General features: G+C 43.4%; 1 non-coding gene across 1 annotated transcript; it reads right to left on the bottom strand.

Moving 5' to 3' along the window:
• Positions 1-1,458: 1,458 nt before the first annotated feature.
• On the bottom strand, positions 1,459-1,532 carry Trnas-cga. Its single transcript has one exon. It is a non-coding gene; the product is annotated as a tRNA-Ser (tRNA).
• Positions 1,533-6,425: the final 4,893 nt, after the last annotated feature.

Genomic DNA, 6,425 nt, shown 5'->3' with positions numbered 1-6,425 from the left:
TCCTCTCGAAGAACTGCGACACACGCCCGGATGACTTGAGCTCTCAAAGCAGACAGTTGCTAAGCAACGGCAGAGTCACGTCGCGCGATTTTCTCATTGTTGTGAGCCTGCCCTGGGACCGATGCTAAGCAGCGAATATTGGTGATGACAAGCGCCCGCATTATTTGGTTTTGTATGACTTGTTTTGGCGCTTTTGGACTCCTTCAATTAAAAGTGTAATGGACTCCAATATTAAAATGGAAACGGTCATTATATTTTTGACACAGCCGTTCTAGTTCTTTGTGGCAAATGAGCTACTAATTATTCCCTATGTCGAAACTCGGAAAAATTTACAAGCAGTTGAGATATTTACCGGTGCTACAACTATCTTCTCTTTTGGTAATATAGTAATGGGACGCCTTTTACGGGAAAAAATCCTATGATATGTCAGTCACACAAAACACAGACTTGCTATGCGTACCTGAGTATGACCACAGTTCGTGGCCTAACGCTACAATCATACAACATTTTGGAATTGCAGTACACAATGAACCACACTTCTAAGCTGTGTAGTATGAAACTTTACAGCTGTCTCTCAGTACATTTTCGGAGGCTGAGATAGGTCTGCCATAGACGTCTGTAGTCCCGTCGACTGAATGCCAATTGCAGTGGTCATAACTGTCTGTTTTAATACCTGCAATAGCCTTTTCATACATCTGTTACAAATAATTTTTGCAGTGTCGACTTTCCTTGTATATTGCAGGAAGGTCGTAAAATGTTGTGTTCCTTAGAACGACCCATGGCAGATTAGATGACAATAAATCCTCACTAAAGTCTAGACGAAAGCTGTCCGCTTTAAGATTTGCCATAGGAGAATTTAATGGTTCAGTCTGTTTTTGCTCTACTTACTAGTGGAGCGCGTAATCTGAGCTGTGGAGCTTGGTACTGAAGAAAATGTCTTTTTAGAACGGATTACCTAAACAAACAATTACTAAGAAGATGACAGTAACTCAAAAAACAAGATCGTAATCATATAAAATGTCAACTTAAGCTTAATCACATATGCCTGTCAGTAATCTAATTTTATAAAGAACGATTAGAAAGTTTCTGCTTAAAAGCCGTAGAGTCCAGAATCGGTATGCCGATCAGGAAAAATCGCCGTGGGCATTCAGGAAATCATTCCACCGAAGCCTCAGGTTGGAGATAACTGTTAGCTAAAACAACAAGTCTGCTGGTTGACGAAGTCCGTAACTACCTGATACACATCCTCCGACAGGTACAGCTGGTTTGCCAAGGTCTTATTTTAAGAGAGCGCTGGCGTGATAATCCATCGGGATGAGATCAGTACTACAGGCCGGGTGTTCAAGTGGCACCCACTTACATTGGCGTGACTTGTACATTACGACATTTACGATGTGGGGACGTGCGTTATCATGAATCAGCAGCTCCGTATGAAACTTCCTGGCAGATTAAAACTGTGTGCTGGACCGAGACTCGAACTCGGGACCTTTGCCTTTCGCGGGCAAGTGCTCTACCAACTGAGCTACCCAACACGACTCTCGCCCCGTCCTCACAGCTTTACTTCTGCCAGTACCTCGTATCCTACCTCCCAAACTTTACAGAAGCTCTTTTGCGAATTTTTTCCATAGTATTGTATCAGAAATTCTATTTAAAAATCATGTTTTGTAGCAACAAGTCCTTTTAGTCCCCACTTTTTCTGTGTAAGTCCAATTTAGCTCCCTTTGAGACCTTTAAGAAAGATTTAAGCGTTTTTAGGTATGTTGCACAGTGGAACAGTAAGTAGTGCACGGATAATATTTTGTTAAGAACCGACAGAGACGGCTAACTGGGCCGCAACTGCTACCGGCTTCGTAACGGTGTTGTAACTGAATGTCAACGTTGGAGGCCAAAAGTACAAACAATCTACGAGCGCATTTCATCAGACTGTCATAAGAATACCTTTAGGGATGCAAAGTTCACATAAAGGAACTCTCTGAAACCCTGAAGTTAAACACTAGAGCAGACGAGAGCGCTTACAGGCTTGGAAAGAGAGGATATTCAGTCATCTCAGTCACCAGTATGCGCGAGGGGGAGGGGGAGGGTGATAGTTCCACTTCATCCCCAATTTACAGGATGCTATGGTGAATTCAACTACCATCTACAAGCTTCCGGCAACTTGGAGTCCACTGCTGCAAATCTACAGCCGTCCTGCCTCACGGGGGACTTCTGATACACGATCCGCTTTCCTGCCGACCACAACAGTAGCTGACTGGGAATGGTGGGGGGGGAGCCTGTCTTTCGTCGATGAGGAGCCGATCTACCTCTCTCCGAGCTGTTCAGCTTAGGCTGGGCGCCCGTGTCACCGCTACTGGGGCAGTACAAGTACAGCCTTAGCGGCTGTGTGTTGCTGCTGAGTCTCCTGCCTAAACACCACCTCGACAACCGACAACAGGCACACGAGCAGATTCCTGGGACCGAGCCTCGGTGCGGATCCACTCGTCCAGAACGCTGAGGCTCTGACGGACGTCCACGGCCACGCCGGGCTGCGGGGGCGCAGTCTCCTGCGACGTAGCCGCAGCGCTAACAACGGGGAACACGGCACCTGTGTTCCGCAAGTTCCTCCTTGCCTGGCACTGACGCGCTACCTCTCGCGCTTTCAAGCAGCGCGGACTCGGCGCGTTCGCTGATAGACAGCACAGGGAAGAAGACTGAGTGACTGCAAAATTCCCGCCGATAAATGATTTTAATTTAATGACGTTTCGTTAGCGCCTTGGCGGTCTGCAGGATCACTCAATCTCGCTCTCCGCTCGACCTCCTGGTAACAACACGACAATTGCTCAGATCATAATGGGGTGTATAAGGATAAGACCTTTAAATCAGGACCCTACTAATGATAACTCAAAATTGATTTTCGTAATCTGTTTAACTCGATTGCGGGTGTTCATTACAATTATGGTGTTAGAAAGGAAAATAACGTTATCGAGTCATAGGGTTATAAAAATTTTAGTTCCAGTTTCAAAACAGCTAACCACTTCTCAGAACTGTTTATAACTTGAACGGATTTTTATCGAAAAAGGCGGAAACGCTACAGGAAAAGAAATACGACAGGTTTGCCATCAGATGTCGCAGTAAGGGGGAAAATATGCAAATTACAAGACACATGGTAAACGACTGTTTTTCAGTTTGCGTCTGAGATACTCAGAGTAACTATCTCAATACAGGATCGCAAGCTGATTGTAAAGGTCTTTTACAAGAACGGTGACTGTGCGGCAGCAGCTCTGCAGAAGTTCTGGACGCTCAGGGGTATGGAAAAGATTGTTGGTCCGATGTCTGCCAAGGGTCTGGAGTAAATGATAACGATATTCCTGATGAAATATTCTGCATTGCCAGGGGGCTCGAGCAGAGGTGTGTAAACATGGAGTGCACGGGGAATTACCCGAACTTTGGACATGCCTGTGAGACCAGTGCATAAAATTCTGCGAAACATCATGTATCCATATCCGTGCAAAATTACTCATTTTCAGGACTTGCTTCATGCTCGCGTGGAGTTAGATAAACGCTTGCTCTAGGATTCCTCACTCGCATGACACTGTACAATGAGTGACCATGGAACGTTCTGTAGACTAACCCCGTTTCTACGAGTATTCCAAGGATCTGTCAACCGGTGGAACAATGCTCCTATGGGAGTACAAAAAATTCGAATAAGTTCCTGTTCATTTAAAGGACTCTGACTGAAAAGCACGTTATCAGCTCCCTCAATTTACCTTTTTCAGTGCCTTTAAAAAACTTTCCCAAAAATTGTGTCATGCGAACGTACTCGGGCTTTTGTTAACATGCAACTCACCTCAGAGTCCCACCAGCTCCCCTAAACAAACCCACTAGTCCATCGCTGTAAGTCACTCAAACCCATCCATTTCTGCCGACTGATATTTTTCCGGAAGTCACACTGCAAGTCACTAGTCTCATTTATTCTACACACCAACGTGGCTAGTCGTGTTGTTGCCACACCCCCGAATAATTTTAGAAATTCTAACTGAATGTTATCCATCCCCTCTCCATTATGTGACCGCAACTCATCGAAAACTCTCTTAAATTCTTACTCTAATGCTGCTTCTCCATGCTCTTCCCTGTCGACTTTCGTTACTTACTTTTTCCATGATGTCATCAGGCAAGTCCTCCCCCTCACAGAGGACTTCAATGTACTCTTTCCACGCATCCTTTCTCCCGTATTCATTTAGTAGAGGAATTTCCATTGCACTCTTAATGTTAACGCCTTCGTTTTACTTTTCTACATGCTGAGTCAGTCCTTTCGACAGTAATTTATTGTCCGATTGCTTCACATTTTTCATGTAGTCATTTCGCCTTTGCTTCCCTGGATATCCCATTTAGTTCCTAAGTGTTTTGCCCTTCTATATTCCTGAACATGCCTGAACATTTTTGTAGTTCCTTCTTTCGTCGGCCAGCTGAAGTATTTCCTGTTAGACATGGTTTTTTCGCAGTTACCTTTCATGTATTTACGTTTTTCTTTCGAACTGCCATTTCTCTTCATCTGAACTGCCTACTGACTAATATATTTTTCGCAGTATCTATAGCTTCAGAGAACTCAAAGCCTATCTTTTCATTCCTTAGTACTTCCGTAACCCACTATCTTGCGCACTGAATCTTTCTAAATGGTTTCTTGATCTTCAGCCAACTCTCCATGAATACCAAATTGCGGTTTGAATCTATATCTGCTCCTGGGTAAGCCCTACAATTCAGTATCTGATTTCGGAACTTATGCCATACAAAAATGTAATTCAGCTGGATTCGCCGTCTATTTCTGGCCTATTACACGTATGCCTCCTCCTCTTGTGAGTTTTGAAGACAATATTCGCTATTAGCACCTAAAAATTTATTGCAAAACTCCGTTAGTCTTTCTCCTCTGTTATTCCTAGTACCTAGCTCGTATTCTCCTTTCCGACGCACAATACCTTCTTAACTGCATCCCTCGCTCCTTCTCACTCACGAATAATCACAGAAATTGCGTCGCTATGAAATACTATGGGTTCTATAACATCTCCTTCTAAAACGAGTAACGTTTCTATGGAAACGACAGGATTTCCTTTTGGGATTCGACTATCTTCATTCCGATGCACTATTCCTATTTTTACAGCATCCCTCGCTCCCTCAAATTGACCAGTTAACACAGAAATTGCGTCGCTATGATTTACTATGAGCTCTATGACATCCCCTTCTAAATCGAGTTACGTTTCCATGGAAACGACAAGATTTTCTTTTGGGATACGAGTATCTCCTTTCCTATGCACTATTCCTACTTTACTGCATCCGTCGCTCCATCACATTGACGAATTAACACAGAAATTGCGTCGCTCTTATATTCTGTTAGTTCTATGACATTTCCGTCTAAATCGAGTAACGTTTCTATGGAAACGACAGGACATCCTTTTGGGATACGAGTATCTCCATTCCGATGCACTATTCCTTCTTTACTGCATCCCTCGCTCCATCACATTGACGAATTAAAACAGAAATGGCGTCGCTTTGAAATACTATGGGTTCTATGAACTCTTCTTCTAAATCGAGTAACGTTTCTATGGATACGACAGGATTTTCCTTTGGGATACGACTATCTTCTTTCCGATGCACTATTCCTTCTTTATTGCATCCCTCGCTCCCTCACAATGACGAATTAACACAGAAGTTTCGTCGCTATGAAATACTATGGGTTATATGACTTCTCCTTCTAAATCGAGTAACGTTTCTATAGAAACGACAGGATTCTCTTTTGGGATACGACTATCTCCTTCCCGATGCACTATTCCTACTTTACTGCATCCCTCGCTCCATCACATTGACGAATTAACACAGAAATTGCGTCGCTCTGAAATACTATTAGTTCTATGACATCTCCATCTAAATCGAGTAACGTTTCTATGGAAACGACAGGACTTCCTTTTGGGATCCGAGTATCTCCTTTCCGATGCACTATTCCTTCTTTACTGCATACCTCGCTCCATCACATCGACGAATTAACACAGATATTGCGTCGCTGTAAAATACTATGGGATCTATGACATCTCCTTCTAATTCGAGTAACGTTTCTATGGAAACGATTGGATTTTCTTTTGGGATAAGAGTATCCCCTTCCGATGCACTATTCCTTCTTAATTGCAGCCCTCGCTCCATCACATTGACAAATTAACACATAAATTGCGTCGCTATGAAATACTATTGGTTCTATGACTTCTTCAAAATCGAGTAACGTTACTATAGAACGACATGATTTTCTTTTCGGATGTGACTATCTCCTTTCCGACGCACAATACCTTCTTAACTGCATCCCTCGCTCCTTCACACTCACGACATCCCTTTCCAATTCGAGTAACGTTTCAATGGAAACGAGTCGATTTTCTTTTTGGATACGATTATCTCCTTTCAAATGCACT

Source organism: Schistocerca americana, unplaced genomic scaffold, assembly GCF_021461395.2.
Source record: "Schistocerca americana isolate TAMUIC-IGC-003095 unplaced genomic scaffold, iqSchAmer2.1 HiC_scaffold_14, whole genome shotgun sequence".
Taxonomy (NCBI): Eukaryota; Metazoa; Arthropoda; class Insecta; order Orthoptera; family Acrididae; genus Schistocerca; species Schistocerca americana.
This window is presented reverse-complemented; position numbering and strand designations above follow the sequence as displayed.